The 17,490-nt window shown below is 43.6% G+C and overlaps 1 protein-coding gene across 1 annotated transcript in view; it reads left to right on the forward strand.

The window, feature by feature from the left end:
- SASH1 (SAM and SH3 domain containing 1) overlaps positions 1-17,490 on the forward strand; it is a 377,873-nt gene that overhangs the window by 1,066 nt on the left and 359,317 nt on the right. The gene's annotated exons all lie outside the window — the stretch shown is intronic.

The following is a 17,490-nucleotide window of genomic DNA, read 5'->3' on the forward strand; positions in this document are numbered from 1 at the left end:
GAATCAATCAAAACAGAAAAAATTCCAGCAGCAGGCTCAGGTTAAAATCCAATTTCTTCATTATAAATTTCCTAGGCTGACCAGACAGGCAAGGTCTACGCGTTTCAACTGTACGTCTTAATCATGACCAATCATGGTGGTCATGATTGATACGTTCAGTCGAAACGCGTAGACCTTGCCTGTCTGGTCCACCTATGAATTTTATAATGGAGAAATAAAGAAATTGGATTTTATCCTGAGCCTGCTGCTGGATTTTTTCTATTGTTTTGACCTGTTTTACACTGTACATAGACCCTGATTTATCAGTCTGATTTTGCCATTATTTCAGAGTAAAATGTGACTTTTCTGACTTTTACTTGGTAAGACAAATTTTTCAATAATCTGCAAAGAAATGCAGCTGTTTGTGGATATTTTTTTTTTCAAAAATATTCTCTCAAATCCTGAGCTACCTTAGCTTAGCATGGTGATATGGTGACATGGTCGTGTCACAGTGGCAGCATGGCGCAGTGCAACACCATTGACTATCATTATAAAAAATGTTGTGCGACGCATGTTAGAATGTAGTTGTACCCTTTTTGTCGGTGAGTAGCCCTAGCCTTACACAAATTTGGAGACAAATTTGAATTATCTCCTGCTGATAAATCAGGGCCAGAGTATTTTGGCAAAACATCCTATTAATTGTTTTCAGGAAAAACTCATTTTCATGAATGCATTGATACAGGTTTTAATATCCATTAACCTTTGGAAGAAGCATATTGCTAGGTGTGATTGCTTAGGAATTGTAATGCATGCTACTGTAGGGGATTCTATGCCAAGCCATATGGCGCAGTATTACACACACTACCTCTACCACCTGCTTATTACTATAATGTGGTAAAGACATCACAGCTACAATGGTTAATCCTGTGAGCAGCTAACTCCTTATTAACTAGCACATACTATTATATTTTATATTCTACTTTGATTCTGTCTCTGACTGAAACATATCTTGTGTAAGGATAGTCATACATAGGGCCACAGTTCTCTCCATTGTCTAGTGGATTGAGCTGCCAACTGCAGCAGTACTCCCATTCCTTTCTGCTGAAGCTTGTATGGCTATTCAGCAGGGCTGCCGTGTCACACCACCGCCAATCAGATTTTGAAAAGAAACTACCATATTTTTCACCCTATAAGACGCACACCCCCAAAGTGGAAGCGCTCATTAGTACAAGGGGACTGGAAAGCAGTGAATATATTGCTCTCCATGCTCTGTACTCACCGCTTCCCAGTCCTCAGCCGCTCGCTGTGCTGTGACTGCGTACAGCATGAGGACGACGACGCGCTGTGACCTCATGCTGTGCAATGTCAGGTCACAACACAGCGAGCAGCAGTAAGAACAGAAAGTGCAAGAACTGGATCCCCGAAGCAACAGCATTTGGAGTAGGAGAGGTAAGTTGATTTATTGTTTTGTCTGATCTGAGGTCTGAATGGGGGTCTTAACATTGGGGGTCTGATCTTAGTGTCTGAATAGGGGTTTTATTGACATGGGGGTCTGATCTGAGGTCTGAAGTTTGTGGAATAAACATATTCAAAAAACCTGAGGGAGGAACTTAGATGTTACAATACATTCAAGGCTTTGTTGTGTTGTGTCTGATTATTTTAAGGGACATAATTATTCTGTTGGAGAGTTTGAATGTTCATGGATGTTAGTTGGATTAAATTTAAAATAAAAATATTGCAAATGTCAAAACTGGATAGTTACATATACAAAATGCAATATAAATTAGTATGTATCAGTTAGGGACAGACGGGAACTTTAAACTGGTCCTGTAAAAAAAAACTAAAGGTGACCACATGGTCTAGAGGGATACAAATTGACAGAAGGTGGGGCAACACAAGTAGACAGGGCCAGCAGTACCATAGTGCAGAAGAAAATACCGTCCCAGCAGAATTAAATACCACAGTGCAGCACAATATACTGCCTCAGCAGAACCAAATACCACAATGCAGCACAAAATACTGCCTCTGCAAAACCAAATACCTACAGTGCAGCACAATACACTGCCCCAGCAGAACCAAATACCATAGTGTGGCACAAAACATAGCCTCTATAAAACCAAATACCAGAATGCAGCAAAAAAAAAAACTGCCTCAGCAAAACCAAATATCACAGTGCAGCACAAAACACTGCCGCCCCCACCACAGTATGAAACTTTATCGTCATCCCGAGGATGGCAATACATTTGAATTCAGGAGGGCACCTGTGGCCACTGGTGAGGTGAATAAGTGCCTGATGCATCTACATTAAATAATTCTGAGAGCATCATATCTTTATGTACTTGGCTGGTGGCCAAGAGGAGGGCTTGGTCGACCATCTGGGCATTGGCCCACCAGGAACTTTCCATGTACAGTCTATGGCCAGTCCACCCATAGTATCAGTGTATAAAAAAGTTCCATCCTTAGTTCTCGACATTGCCATAGTGTTTCTAGAGATTCACTACACTTCACCACTCATAGAAACCCACTACAGGTTTGACTGAATAAACCTCTTACCCTGGGAACATGCAAATTAGCTCATAGCCAAACCAGGGACTCATCTGTGGACAGCACAGTTTCGGGGTTCTTGCCCTTCATCAGCACAGAGCAGGGTACTGGCTGAACCTCATTCAGCTAATTTGCATATATTTTCTCATGCAGAATTGACCGAAGCCAGTTTTTTCAATGAGAGCAGTGCCAACACTAACCTGGTAATCACAGTAATGACCCTCTGCAAGTCATCCATCAAACATAATAGCTCATTTTCAGAATATTCATACCAGTGCAATGCAATATTAAAATGATATGTATCATAAATTAATTTAATAATCTTCCTGAAAAGAAACAATGTGTCGATTTTACGGCAGTCTGCTCCGTAGCTATATGAAACCAGTGTCACTATTTCAAGCAAACATTACAGCTGTCCACCTGGGGTCATTTATCTTCTGACTCTTCCAATATAGTTCTCCCAGAGTGCCGCTTCTTCCATCACTATATATAATACTGTGATCTATCAATGTCATTTACCTCCATGTTAGCAAGAGTACATCTGTAGGTTACAAAGCAATTTGCCTTATATCCCATCTCTTAAGTACTACGCAATTCACTGATTTGACATTTTATTGATAACTTCCTCAGCAGCCTGTTAGATGGTATCTGGTAGCACAATCATCCAACTCCTCTCTCTCTTCTCCATTCCAGAGTAAGAAATTGTTTTCTTGCTAGAAATAGGATAAGTAAGCATATAATTCACATACTACTGAACGGTATGTCGTGATGTATTACCAATATATCAATGGTCATAGAGTAAATATTGGTTTTCTCTAGCATATAATTTCAATAGCTATAATAGGCAGATACAAAACCGGAGCCAGCACTGAAGAGTCTACAACTAGCCCATCTGTCATCAGACAGGAAATTGCGTTCAATTTCTCGATGTTGACAATACATGTGATAGCTTTGTAAATGGGATTCCTTCTGTCGCACTGCAGTTTGCTTCTGGATGTCATATAACAAACATCAAAACCAAGGCAAAATCATCTGTTATATTCTGAAGAACAGAATAGTATAGGACGGTATATTTTCTGGATTATTTTACCTGACCAGCTTTTATAAGTGAAGTGTAGGAATAATAGTGGATCACACTGTGATCTCAACAGTACAACATTGTCTTATGATATTTTCTCCTATGAAACGTACCAACAACAAGACAGTTGGGGCTCTAGCTGATTAATATAGACATTATGTATGATATCCTACATCACATGGAACATCAAGCTCCCTGTATGAAATATGTTACTTCCTACATCTAGTGATCAGCTAGAGAAGTCACATAACAGGTCATATTGCTATATTGACTTCCTTAGAATGTTCTGCTTTCTCTGGTTTCTTTGCTTAGGGCTTCCATGTTCTCCTATAGTTTTTACAATGAATACAGTAGCATATATCAGTTTTCTATTACATTTATAAAGATTTTTGGCCCCATTACCCTCTATATCTTTTATGGGGGTCGCTATGGGGACTTAAACACACACATAGGTATAGCCAGGCACAGGTTTTCTGTGCTGGGTGGAGTGGTTGTCCTGCTCCTACTTTACTGGCTGGGATTGGACCACTGTATATACAGTAAGTGATTCCAGACCGAGGGAGACAATCGTGGGATGCCAATGGTTGCTATGGCAATTGGAGGCCAACAATGGTCTCTATGTGTAATGACCGACGACACGCACAGGGAGGAAAACAGGGAAAGCCCTGCCCAAGGGAGAGGGAAAGGTGGTGACCCCTAACTCACCTTGCGGCTGGCACCTGACTGCCCTGACGTCCCTAGACGGGTTCCTCACCCGTGCGGCGATCGCGTGCCTAAACCCTGGCTTTCCCTAATATGAGCCCTGGATAGTGAACAGGCCGGTGGGATCGCTAGTCCACACCACTATCACTAAGAGGGAAACACCAGGGAGAGGACAGACAAAACATACAAACACATACACCCAGGTGGGCGACCACAGCAGACCACAAAGGTCCAACAGGGATCTGGAGGGTAGCGTACTGGACCAACTACCAGCGAACGCAGCAACACAGCTCCAGAAGGTCAGAATAGATGTCCAGGCAGGAAGCTCTATCTCTGGCAACCAAAGAAGTGTGAGAGAGAAATATAAGGAGGTCTGGGAGTGCTGGACAAGGAACAGCTGAGGAGAAGGAGCTACGGATCCCTGAGTGAGCCAAAAGGGTTTGCTAAGCAAACCCAGAAAGCTACCATAAGGAAAACAGCCCTATCTTAAATAGAGCGTGCAGCCAACCGCTGTGACTTCCTGACCCCGGGTATAACGGAGTCAGGCGTGGTCCTCGACACCCTCGTGACAGTACCCCCCTCTCTACGAGGGGCCTCCGGACACTCAGGACCAGGTCTCCCAGGATGAGAGGCATGAAAAACCCGAACTAACCTGTCGGCGTTTACCTCAGACGCAGGAACCCACATTCTTTCCTCGGGACCGTAACCTCTCCAATGCACCAGATATTGAAGAGAGCGGCGGACCCGACGAGAATTAACAATTTTGGATATCTGAAATTCTAGGTTACCATCCACGACAACAGGAGGGGGTGGCAGCGGTGATGGTTCTAGAGGTGGAACATATTTTTTGAGTAACGACTTATGAAAAACATTATGAATTTTAAAAGTCTGAGGTAACTCCAGGCGAAAAGCCACGGGGTTGATGATGGCTACAATTTTGTAAGGGCCAATAAACCTAGGACCCAGTTTCCAAGAGGGAACCTTCAATTTAATATTCCTAGTAGACAACCACACATAGTCATTCACTCCTAGGTCCGGACCTGGCGACCGTCTCTTATCAGCCATGCATTTGTATTTACCTCCCATATTTTTCAAGTTAGCTTGCACCTTCTGCCATACCGATGAAAGAGATGACGAAAACCGTTCCTCTTCGGGAACCTCAGAAGACCCCCCCTCTTTGAAAGTACAGAATTGGGGATGAAAACCATATGCACCAAGAAATGGTGACTTGCCAGTGGATTCCTGACGACGATTATTTATGGCAAACTCAGCTAACGGTAAATATGATGACCACAACTCTTGGTTTTCAGACACAAAACATCTTAGATATGTCTCAAGGTTTTGGTTGGTACGCTCAGTCTGTCCATTCGACTGAGGATGGAAAGCAGAGGAAAAGGACAAGTGTACCCCCAAACGAGAACAAAAAGCTTTCCAAAATTTAGAAATAAACTGGGTACCCCGATCCGAAACAACATCGGAGGGGACCCCGTGAAGCTTCACGATTTCACTGACGAATACCTGAGCAAGAGTCTTAGCATTAGGTAGTGCGGGTAACGCAATGAAGTGTACCATTTTGCTAAACCTGTCCACTACTACCAAAATAACTGTTTTACCCGCAGACAAAGGTAAGTCAGTGATAAAATCCATTGACAGATGTGTCCACGGTCTATTGGGAATGACGAGTGGTAATAGAGACCCTGCAGGACGTGTATGTGAAACTTTTGCGCGCGCACAGGTAGAACAAGAAGACACAAAATCCAATACATCCTGACGCAACCTTGGCCACCAAAAACGACGAGACAATAGTTCCAAGGTTGCTTTACTACCCGGGTGCCCAGCAAGTGCCGAATTATGATGTTCCTTTAATAATTCGAAACGTAAGTTCAACGGTACAAACAATTTCTCTGAGGGGCAAGAGACCGGGGCGTCCCCCTGGGCCTCTAACACCTTCCCCTCCAAAACAGAGTGTACCGCAGAAACAACCACTCCTCTTTGAAGAATGGGTACCGGATCACTCACATTACCCCCTCCAGGGAAACAACGAGATAGTGCATCAGCCTTGGTGTTCTTTGCCCCAGGACGATAGGTAATCACAAAGTTAAACCTGGTAAAAAATAGCGACCACCTAGCCTGTCTAGGGGTGAGACGCTTAGCTGATTCGAGGTACAGAAGATTTTTGTGGTCCGTAATTACAGTGACGGGGTGGACTGCCCCCTCTAAGAAATGACGCCACTCCTCAAACGCAAGTTTAATAGCTAATAGTTCCCTATTGCCAATATCGTAGTTCTTTTCTGCTGCAGATAGTTTTTTAGAAAAGAAAGCACAAGGACGCCATTTGCCAGGAGACGGACCCTGAGACAGCACCGCCCCCACTCCCACCTCTGACGCATCGACTTCAACAATAAAAGGCTGAGAGACATCAGGCTGGACCAGTACAGGTGCTGAGGTAAACCTCTCTTTTAGAGAGGAAAAAGCAACTTTAGCGGCGTCAGACCATTTAGAAAAATCAGTCCCCTTCCTAGTCATGTCAGTAAGCGGTTTTACAATAAGTGAATAATTTTTAATGAATTTCCTATAGAAATTCGCGAAGCCCAAGAACCGTTGTAGTGCTTTGAGGTTCTCAGGAAGATCCCAATCTAAAATTGCCTGGACCTTCCTAGGATCCATACGGAAACCTGACGCAGATAAAAAAATAACCCAGGAATTGTATCTCCTGAACGGCGAAGACACATTTTTCAATTTTAGCATATAATTCATTCGTCCGTAGGACCTGCAGTACTTGTCTGACATGCACCTCATGTGTTTTCAGATCGGACGAATAAATTAAAATATCATCTAGGTATATTACCACAAACCTGCCGATTAGATGACTAAAAATATCATTAACGAAATGTTGAAAGACGGCAGGAGCATTGGTCAGACCGAAAGGCATAACTAGATTTTCATAATGCCCCTCAGGGGTGTTAAACGCTGTCTTCCACTCATCCCCCTCCTTAATACGAATCAGATTGTAGGCACCCCTAAGATCAATTTTGGAGAACCACCTAGCACCCGCAATCTGATTAAACAGGTCAGGAATGAGAGGAAGAGGGTATGGGTCTCGGATGGTTATCTGATTTAATTCGCGAAAATCTAAGCAAGGACGCAGGCCCCCATCTTTCTTTTTAACGAAGAAAAACCCTGCAGCCACGGGTGAAGAAGAGGGTCTGATGTGTCCCTTAGCCAAGCTCTCGGAGATATAATCTTTCATGGCTTGTCTCTCTGGACCCGAAAGATTATATAACCTGGTCTTGGGTAATTTTGCGCCGGGAATAAGGTTAACCGGGCAATCATAAGGACGATGAGGTGGTAACTTCTGACAACCCTTTTCAGAAAAAACATCCTCAAAGTTCGAAATAAATGTAGGTAGGGTAGTTATGGAGGCGGCTAAGCAATTGCTATTTAAGCAATTTTCTCTGCACTGCTCACTCCACTCCAATATCTCCCTGGCCTGCCAATCCACCACTGGATTGTGCGCTACCAACCAGGGAAGACCCAGCACTACCGGAGTGGGAAGCCCCTCCAGAACATAACCTGAAAGCATCTCGTTATGGTGGTCCCCTACCCGAAGGTGTAAATTATGAACCATGTGCGTGAGGTTTCTCTGAGACAGGGGAGCAGAATCAATAGCGAATATGGGAATGGGTCTCTGTAAAGTACAGAGAGACAAACCCAAAGTGCGGGCAAAATGGGCATCTATCAAATTTACCCCTGCTCCACTGTCTAGAAAGAAAGAAAGAGTCTCCGTCTTATCACCAAAAATAATAACCGCTGGCAACACAAATTGCGATGTACGTATGGAGGAAACGTATACCCCCCGGCTGACATCCTCCACACAGCCTGGGGTTAGTAGTTTTTCCGACGGTCTTTTGTTTCTGAGGAAAGAAGGACAGACATTAATGAAATGACCCCTCTCCCCACAAAAAAAACAAACCCCACGCCTACGGCGAGCCTCAGGAGGACGGACCTGACGAGTAGTTCCTCCTAGCTGCATAGGCTCGTCTAAGTCCGTACAGACTAACTGCTGCTTGGGAGGGGTTACCAATTGCTCCGGTTTTTTCAACCTGACCCTAAGGCGTCTATCTATTCGGATAGAAAGGGACATAACCGCATCAAGGGAAAAGGGGGTCTCATATAATGCAAGCGCATCCTTAACCCTTTCGGATAACCCAGAGCAGAACTGACTCCTGAGAGCCGGGTCGTTCCATTGGGTATCCGTAGCCCACCTACGGAATTCAGAGCAATACTCCTCTACCGGCCGCTCTCCTTGTAAGAGTCTCCGTAATCTTGATTCAGCCAGGGCGACTTGGTCAGGGTCATCATATATGAGACCCAAGGCCCCAAAAAACTTATCCACTGACCGAAGAGCCTGGGAATCAGTAGGTAAAGAGAACGCCCAGGACTGCGGATCCCCCTGCAGCAGGGAAATAACAACCCCCACCCGCTGATCTTCATTACCAGAGGAGTAAGGGCGCAGTTTAAAATATAACTTACAGGCCTCACGGAATGTCAAAAACTTGTCCCTTCCCCCAGAAAATCTGTCAGGGAGAGGGACCTTGGGTTCCGCAACAACCTGGTTACCAGTAGCAACCGCTGGGCTTGCAGTCAGTTGTAATTGCTGCTGTTGCTGGAGGACCGACGCCTTCAATCCTACCACCTCCAAAGACAGGCCATGAAATTGTTTGGACAGAGCAGCAATTTGATCCATACTGGATTCTAAGTAGGTAAAAATTTTTTTTTTTTTTACCTACACAAAATAATGGCCAGAGATAATGTAATGACCGACGACACGCACAGGGAGGAAAACAGGGAAAGCCCTGCCCAAGGGAGAGGGAAAGGTGGTGACCCCTAACTCACCTTGCGGCTGGCACCTGACTGCCCTGACGTCCCTAGACGGGTTCCTCACCCGTGCGGCGATCGCGTGCCTAAACCCTGGCTTTCCCTAATATGAGCCCTGGATAGTGAACAGGCCGGTGGGATCGCTAGTCCACACCACTATCACTAAGAGGGAAACACCAGGGAGAGGACAGACAAAACATACAAACACATACACCCAGGTGGGCGACCACAGCAGACCACAAAGGTCCAACAGGGATCTGGAGGGTAGCGTACTGGACCAACTACCAGCGAACGCAGCAACACAGCTCCAGAAGGTCAGAATAGATGTCCAGGCAGGAAGCTCTATCTCTGGCAACCAGAGAAGTGTGAGAGAGAAATATAAGGAGGTCTGGGAGTGCTGGACAAGGAACAGCTGAGGAGAAGGAGCTACGGATCCCTGAGTGAGCCAAAAGGGTTTGCTAAGCAAACCCAGAAAGCTACCATAAGGAAAACAGCCCTATCTTAAATAGAGCGTGCAGCCAACCGCTGCGACTTCCTGACCCCGGGTATAACGGAGTCAGGCGTGGTCCTCGACACCCTCGTGACACTATGTCTGTCAAGTAGCCTATTAGGCCTTGCCAGAGGCAGGGTCTATTAGGCTGCATGTTAGTCATCAAAGAACTGTATGTTCAAGTCCTCTTCTGAAACTAATAAAATATAGTCATTAAATTCAATAAAGTGATAAAAAAAATCGAAGGAATTTCAAATAAAAAAAAATCTACCTCATTAAAGTTTTTTATGGGAAATTATTATTTTTAAAAATTGAAAACCATTCACAATTCTTATCACATTTGTAATAACGCAAACCATAAAATGATCCCATAATTTATCCCACACAGCGAATGCCATAAAACAAGCTTAAAAACAAAGCTAAAATTGATGTTATTTGTTAAGACACCTTGCAAAAATGGAAAAACAAGAGGTTATGCACTCTAACATGGTATCAATAAAAACTAGAACTCATCTCACAAACCCTGAGCTGACAGATAAAAATGGTATGGCTCTTAAAACTGTTAAAAGTGTTTTTATTGTGCAAAAGTATTAAAATATAAAAATATATACATATAGTATTGCCGTAATTGGCCCAGAGAATACATTTCTGTTATTCTTATATACCTGTACTTGACAGCGTAAAATAAAAAAAAATCAGTTGACAGAAAAATTAAAAAGGCACAGAACTTGAAATATGACAATGAAAAAATTAAAACTGTGTATGGTTACTTTAACCCCTTAAGGACTTAGGACGTATCGGTACGGCATGGGTCCCGAGTCCTTAAGGACCCATGACGTACCGGTACGTCATGAGTTTAAAATAGGATTGCGGCGCCCCGGGGGTTAATCGGAACGGGATTTCGGCTGAAATCATTCAGCCGGCATCCCATAACAATGAGGGGGGGGGGGGGGTTATGTGACCCCCCCGTATCTGCGATCGCAGCAAACCGCAGGTCAATTCAGACCTGCGGTTTGCTGCGCTTTTAGGCGATTCTGATCCCCGCGGTCTCTGACCGCGGGGATCAAACTTTAAAATGCCCAAAACTAAGTTTTATTAACCCCCCCCTGCACCCCTGAATGATATTATGTGGGCGGGTGGTGCAGGGGGGGTGTCGCAGGCGGTGCCGGAGGTGCGGGAGGCAGGCGGTGCGGCAGGCGGGATCGTTGGCTTCTAGTGGTTATACCAGGGTGTCAGCACATTGCTGACACCCTGGTATAAACGGCTGACATCGGTGATGCGATGTCAGCCGTTTAACCCTTTCCATACAGCGATCCGTACGGACCGCTGTATGGAAAAAGTTAACAGTAAGAGGGAGCTCCCTCTCCCATCGGGGGGCTGCTGTGCCTTTGCAGCCCCCCGATGGGAGAGGGAAAGAGCTCCCAGACAGCCCCCCGACACCCCCGTCCTTACCCTTCCCCGTCTGCGCAGTTCTGATCACTACTGAGCAGACGGGGAAGGTTCCCATGGCAACAGGACGCAGTCTCAGGCATCCTGCTGTCCATGGTGCTGAACAGATCTGTGCTAAAAGGCATAGATCTGTTCAGACAAAGTGTAAGTAAAATACAGTACAGTACAATATATATTGTACTGTACTGTATTATACAGACATCATACCCACTGGATCTTCAAGAACCAAGTGGGTCTGGGTCAAAAAAATGTAAAAAAAAGTGAAAAAAGTTAAGATAAAAAAAAAAAACATTTATCACTGAATAAAAAAAATAAAAATAAAATACACTACACATATTAGGTATCGCCGCGTCCGTAACGACCTGATCTATAAAACGGTCATGTTATTTTCCCCGAACGGTGAACGCCATAAAAATAAAAAAATAAAAACTATGAGAAAATTAAAATTTTGCCCACCTTACTTCCCAAAAAAGGTAATAAAAGTGATCAAAAAAGTCGCATGTACGCCAAAATAGTACCAATCAAACCGTCATCTCATCCCGCAAAAATCATACCCTACCCAAGATAATCGCCCAAAAACTGAAAAAACTATGGCTCTCAGACTATGGAAACACTAAAACATGATTTTTTTTGTTTTAAAAATGAAATCATTGTGTAAAACTTAAATAAATAAAAAAAAAAGTATACATATTAGGTATCGACGCGTCCGTATCGACTGGCTCTATAAAAATATCACATGACCTAACCCCTCAGGTGACCACCGTAAAAAAATAAAAATAAAAACAGTGTAAAAAAGCCATTTTTTGTCATCTTACGTCACAAAAAGTGTAATAGCATGCGATCAAAAAGTCATATGCACCCCAAAATAGTGCCAATCAAACCATCATCTCATCCCGCAAAAAATGAGACTCTACTTAAGATAATCGCCCAAAAACTGAAAAAACTATGGCTCTTAGACTATGGAGACACTAAAAAAAAAATTTTGTTTTAAAAATGAAATCATTGTGTAAAACTTACATAAATAAAAAAAATTGTATACATATTAGGTATCGCCGCGTCCGTGACAACCTGCTCTATAAAATTACCACATGATCTAACCTGTCAGATGAATGTTGTAAATAACAAAAAAAAAAAACGTGCCAAAAAATCTATTTCTTGTTACCTTGCCGCACAAAAAAGTGTAATATAGAGCAACCAAAAATCATATGTAGCCTAAACTAGTACCAACAAAACTGCCACCCTATCCCGTAGTTTCTAAAATGGGGTCACTTTTTTGGAGTTTCTACTCTAGGGGTGCATCAGGGGGGCTTCAAATGGGACATGGTGTCAAAATAACCATTCCAGCAAAATCTGCCTTCCAAAAACCGTATGGCATTCCTTTCCTTCTGCGCCCTGCCGTGTGCCCGTACAGCGGTTTACGACCACATATGGGGTGTTTCTGTAAACTACAGAATCAGGGCCATAAATAATGAGTTTTGTTTGGCTGTTAACCCTTGCTTTGTAACTGGAAAAAAAAAGTGAAATTTTGAAATTGTATCTCTATTTTCCATTAAATATTGTGCAACACCTAAAGGGTTAACAAAGTTTGTAAAATCAGTTTTGAATACCTTGAGGGGTGTAGTTTCTTAGATGGGGTCACTTTTATGGAGTTTCTACTCTAGGGGTGCATCAGGGGGCTTCAAATGGGACATGGTGTCAAAAAACCAGTCCAGCAAAATCTGGCTTCCAAAAACCATACGGCGCACCTTTCCCTCTACGCCCTGCCGTGTGCCCGTACAGAAGTTTACGGACACATATGGGGTGTTTCTGTAAACGGCAGAGTCAGGGCAATAAAGATACAGTCTTGTTTGGCTGTTAACCCTTGCTTTGTTAGTGGAAAAAATGGGTTAAAATGGAAAATTAGGCAAAAAAATGAAATTCTCAAATTTCATCCCCATTTGCCAATAACTCTTGTGCAACACCTAAAGGGTTAACGAAGTTTGTAAAATCAGTTTTGAATACCTTGAGGGGTTTAGTTTATAGAATGGGGTCATTTTTGGGTGGTTTCTATTATGTAAGCCTCGCAAAGTGACTTCAGGCCTGTAGTGGTCCCTAAAAATTTGGTTTTTGTAAATTTCTGAAAAATTTCAAGATTTGCTTCTAAACTTCTAAGCCTTGTAACATCCCCAAAAAATAAAATATCATTCCCAAAATGCTACAAACATGAAGTAGACATATGGGGAATGTAAAGTCATCACAATTTTTGTGGGTATTACTATGTATTACAGAAGTAAAGAAACTGAAACTTTGAAATTTGCTAATTTTTCTAAATTTTTGGTAAATATAGTATTTTTTATGCAAAAAAATTAACTTTTTTGACCCAATTTTACCAGTGTCATGAAGTACAATATGTGACGAAAAAAAAATCTCAGAACGGCCTGGATAAGTCAAAGCGTTTTAAAGTTATCAGCACTTAAAGTGACACTGGTCAGATTTGCAAAAAATGGCCAAGTCCTTAAGGTGAAATAGGGCTGAGTCCTTAAGGGGTTAAAGAGGGCTTATCACCTCTCTTGACATTGCTGACACCCCTGTCTGTTTTTCCTACGTGAAGTTTATGAAAGAATTGCCAGCAGTCTGCAATAGAGGTCCAACTGGGTGTTAATAGTTGGAGGTGTGTCCCTGCACATTTTAACACTGACAACACTGACTGGATAATGTCAGACTGTGCAGGGACCCCCCTTCCCCCCCCCCCCCCCCCCCCCCCCAAACTGGAACAACTGTTGCAATTAATTTATAAAATTATAACATGAATAATAGAGGAATGGCACAACATGGGAAATGCAAGTATTGTTTGTTTTTGTTTTTTTACTATATGACGCACTTTTTCCCCAAAAACAATTAGGAACAGTGCATCCTATAGTCTGAATGTGGAAAAAATGATGGAGCAGTGAGTCCTGAAAATGTGGCGCAGTCCGTAGAAATCAGACGGCGCCAATTTTTTTAATCTGATCTGTGGACTGATGGGGGATGGGGGTGTGATCTGAGGCTGAGTGGCACTGGGGGGGTGTAATCTGAGGTGATAGGGTCTGATTGGGCGTCTGCACTGAGTCTGATGGGAGATGTTCTCAGGCTGATAGAGGCTGTGTGGTCCCATCTGAGGCTGATTGGAACTGGGGGGTCTGATCTGAGGCTGATTGGGCTTCTGATCTGAGTCTGATGAGAGCTGGGGGGGTCTGATGGAGGGCTGATCTGAGGCTAACGGAGGTGGGGGTTCTGATCGTAGGCTGATCTGAGGCTAATGGAGGTTTGGGGGTCTGATGGGAGGCTAATGGAGTCTGGGGAGGTTTGATCTGAGGCTGATGGAGCTTCGGGGTCTGATTTTGGGTTCTGATCTGAGGTCTGATGAAGAATAGGGGTCTGATGAGGACTGGGGTTCTAATTATGGTATGAGCTGAAGTCTGATGAAGAATAGGGGTATGATTTTGGGGTCCACTGTGAGGTCTGATGGAAAATATAATTTTTTCAGATTTTCCTCCTCCAAATCTTAGGTGCGTCTTATAGTCCGACAAGGCCCAATCCAGCCATTCACTAAAGGGGTTAACATGATTGTTCAGATCAGCTAAATAAGCATATTAATTCTATTGATGTAAAATATATGTGTGGATGACACATCCTGCTCCACCCACATCAGATGAAACAATGGAATCTTACAAACAAAATCAAACCTGTCCCATCCATTTTAGCCAGCGTACAATCTCAGGAGCGGTCTGACATCATCCATACAGAATATCTACTGTCTATGGACAGCTATTGTCAGTGGGTCCAGGACATAAAAAATTATGGCAGCTGTGGGTTTTCTGGGAGGTTGTATTTCAGGTTGAAGCATCTGTTTTTACAATATACTTCCACAAATCACATTAACATATAATGAAGGTAGAATAAAGAAATAAAATGTACTGCTTTTTCTTGTGAGATGATTGCTTTTCATGTCTAGTGCAGGGGAGTCATCCGTTAATAAATGTACATGGTTATGAATATATCTGCCACAATAAACATGCAGAGTAAGGTTTCATTCCATTTCCCTGTAATTTAACGTTGCATAGTAATATCTAGTGTGTGGGAAATAAAAATGGCATTAGTGTGTGGAGAATAAAATATAATTTGCTGTTTGTAGGATAATATGTCATGTTTACTTCTTGGAGATGAGTCTTGGTGCGGATTTTGTTGGTTTTCTTCGTCCCTATTGGGATGGGGCCATACATCTGTTCAAAAGGAGCGCGAGCAAACACTTTGGAGATCAGCAGTTTCTCTTGATTTAACAGTCTCACAGGCGATTATTTCTAAAGTAAATGTTGCCGTCTTATATTTCCCAAGAAATACAGTTCTGAAAAATAACCCTGGAGAGAGACATAACCTGGGGCAATAAATATTTGTTATTAGATGACAACTTTAACCCATTCCTCTCTGTACAAAACTGAAGTCTCTGTATCAAATGGAATATCGACCAATCCGTAATCTGCCTCATCCTTAGGCTCCATTCACACATCCGCAATTCCATTCCGCATTTTGCGGAACGGAATTGTGGACCCATACATTTCTATGGGGCCGCACAACGTGCGGCCCCGATCCGGAATTGCAGACCCGCACTTCCGGGTCCGCAATTCCGATCCTGAAAAAAATAGAACATGTCCAATTCTTGTCCACAATAGCGGACAAGAATAGGCATATTCTCTTAGTGCCGGCAATGTTCGGTCCGCAAAATGTGGAACGCACATTGCCGCTGTCTGTGTTTTGCGGATCCGTGGATCCGCAAAACACACACACGGATGTGTGAATGGACCCTTAGGGCTGTTTCACACGAGCGGATGCCGTGCGTGACATCCGCTCCGTGAATGACAGCCAAGACCCGATCCAGACTGCAGAAGCACGGAGCATTAACATGACTGATAATGCTCTGTGCCTCTCTGTGATCTCTTTACTACGAAATCACAGTGACAACTTTATCTCACTGTGATTTCGTAATAAAGAGATCACAGAGAGGCACGGAGCATTATCAGTCATGTTAATGCGCCGTGCTTCTGCAGTCTGCATCGGGTCTTGGCTGTCATTCACGGAGCGGATGTCACGCACGGCATCCGCTCGTGTGAAACAGCCCTTAGAGTGAACAAAAAAGTTCTCCCTTGCTTTGATTAATTCTATTCTATTAATTGTAGTATACTGCAATACTACTTTTATATGAAACTATAAAGATTAAAGTTGAAAAAAGATTAACCAATAATAAGTAGTGTATCACCTGAATCACTCCCTTTCAGACACATTCTAATACAATACAGATGTAGCAGAACTGACTATGACTCTGACTGTTCTGCACCTACGGTGCTGTCCACATTAGCATTGAAACTTAAGTTTAAACAGAGCATTTTGAAAATGGATTTCACTGAATCTTGACTGACCCCTTTGACTTCTAATGTGGTCTGCCAGATTTACTTCAGGGTTCTCGTATTTGTGATGGCAAGAATAGTGCTACAGACTTTTTGCTGAGGGTTAACATACAACTGGTGGAACCTGTGTAGCTGCAGCAGGGGTTAAATAGTTAGGGAAGCCCACCACCACCTTAAAGGGGTTGTCCCATTAAGACAACTCATCTCCTATCCACGGAACAGGGCATAATTATCTCATCAGTGGGGGTCCAACCACTGTCTCTCCCACGGATCACGAGAACTGGGGCCCATGCTCCCCATTTAAATTGAGCACCAGTCACACTTGTGCACTGCGGCTCCATTCATTTCTATGGGACTGCTAGAGAGAGTCAAGCGCAAACACTTGGCCATCTTCGACAGCCCTCATAGAGTTGAATGGAATGGCAGTGCACATGTGTGACTGGTGCTCAATTCAAACAGGGCAGCATGGACTCTCGTTCTCATGATTGCGGGGAGCCCCAGCCATCAGATCCCCACCTAACCGACACTTATCCCTATCCTGTGGATGCGGGATAAGTTGTCTTAAACGGTTTCTGTCACCTGAAAAATGGGTATGAAGCTGGCTGACATTAGCTATGTGCTAATGTTAGCTGAACATAACTATATTAGTGCCATCTCACTGCCTAAAGCATTTATTAGGAAAAACGAACTTGTATAATATGCTAATTAGCCTCTAGGAGCGGGGGGGGGGAGAGGGCGTTGCACCTGCTCCAAGAGGCTCCGTTTGCCCGCCTCTTTTCACACCCTTCTTCTCTTGATTGCCAGGGCCAGGCAGCGCTGATCTCCTCCCGCTGGCCGTGTCTGCAGTGTAAATCTCGCACCGTTCAGTATTCGGCGCAGGCGCAGTGAGGAAGCCAGCAGCCGCCGAGCGTCTTTCCCTCACTGTGCCTGCACCAAATACTGAACGGCGC

Source organism: Bufo bufo, chromosome 4 (assembly GCF_905171765.1).
Source record: "Bufo bufo chromosome 4, aBufBuf1.1, whole genome shotgun sequence".
NCBI classification, from domain to species: Eukaryota; Metazoa; Chordata; class Amphibia; order Anura; family Bufonidae; genus Bufo; species Bufo bufo.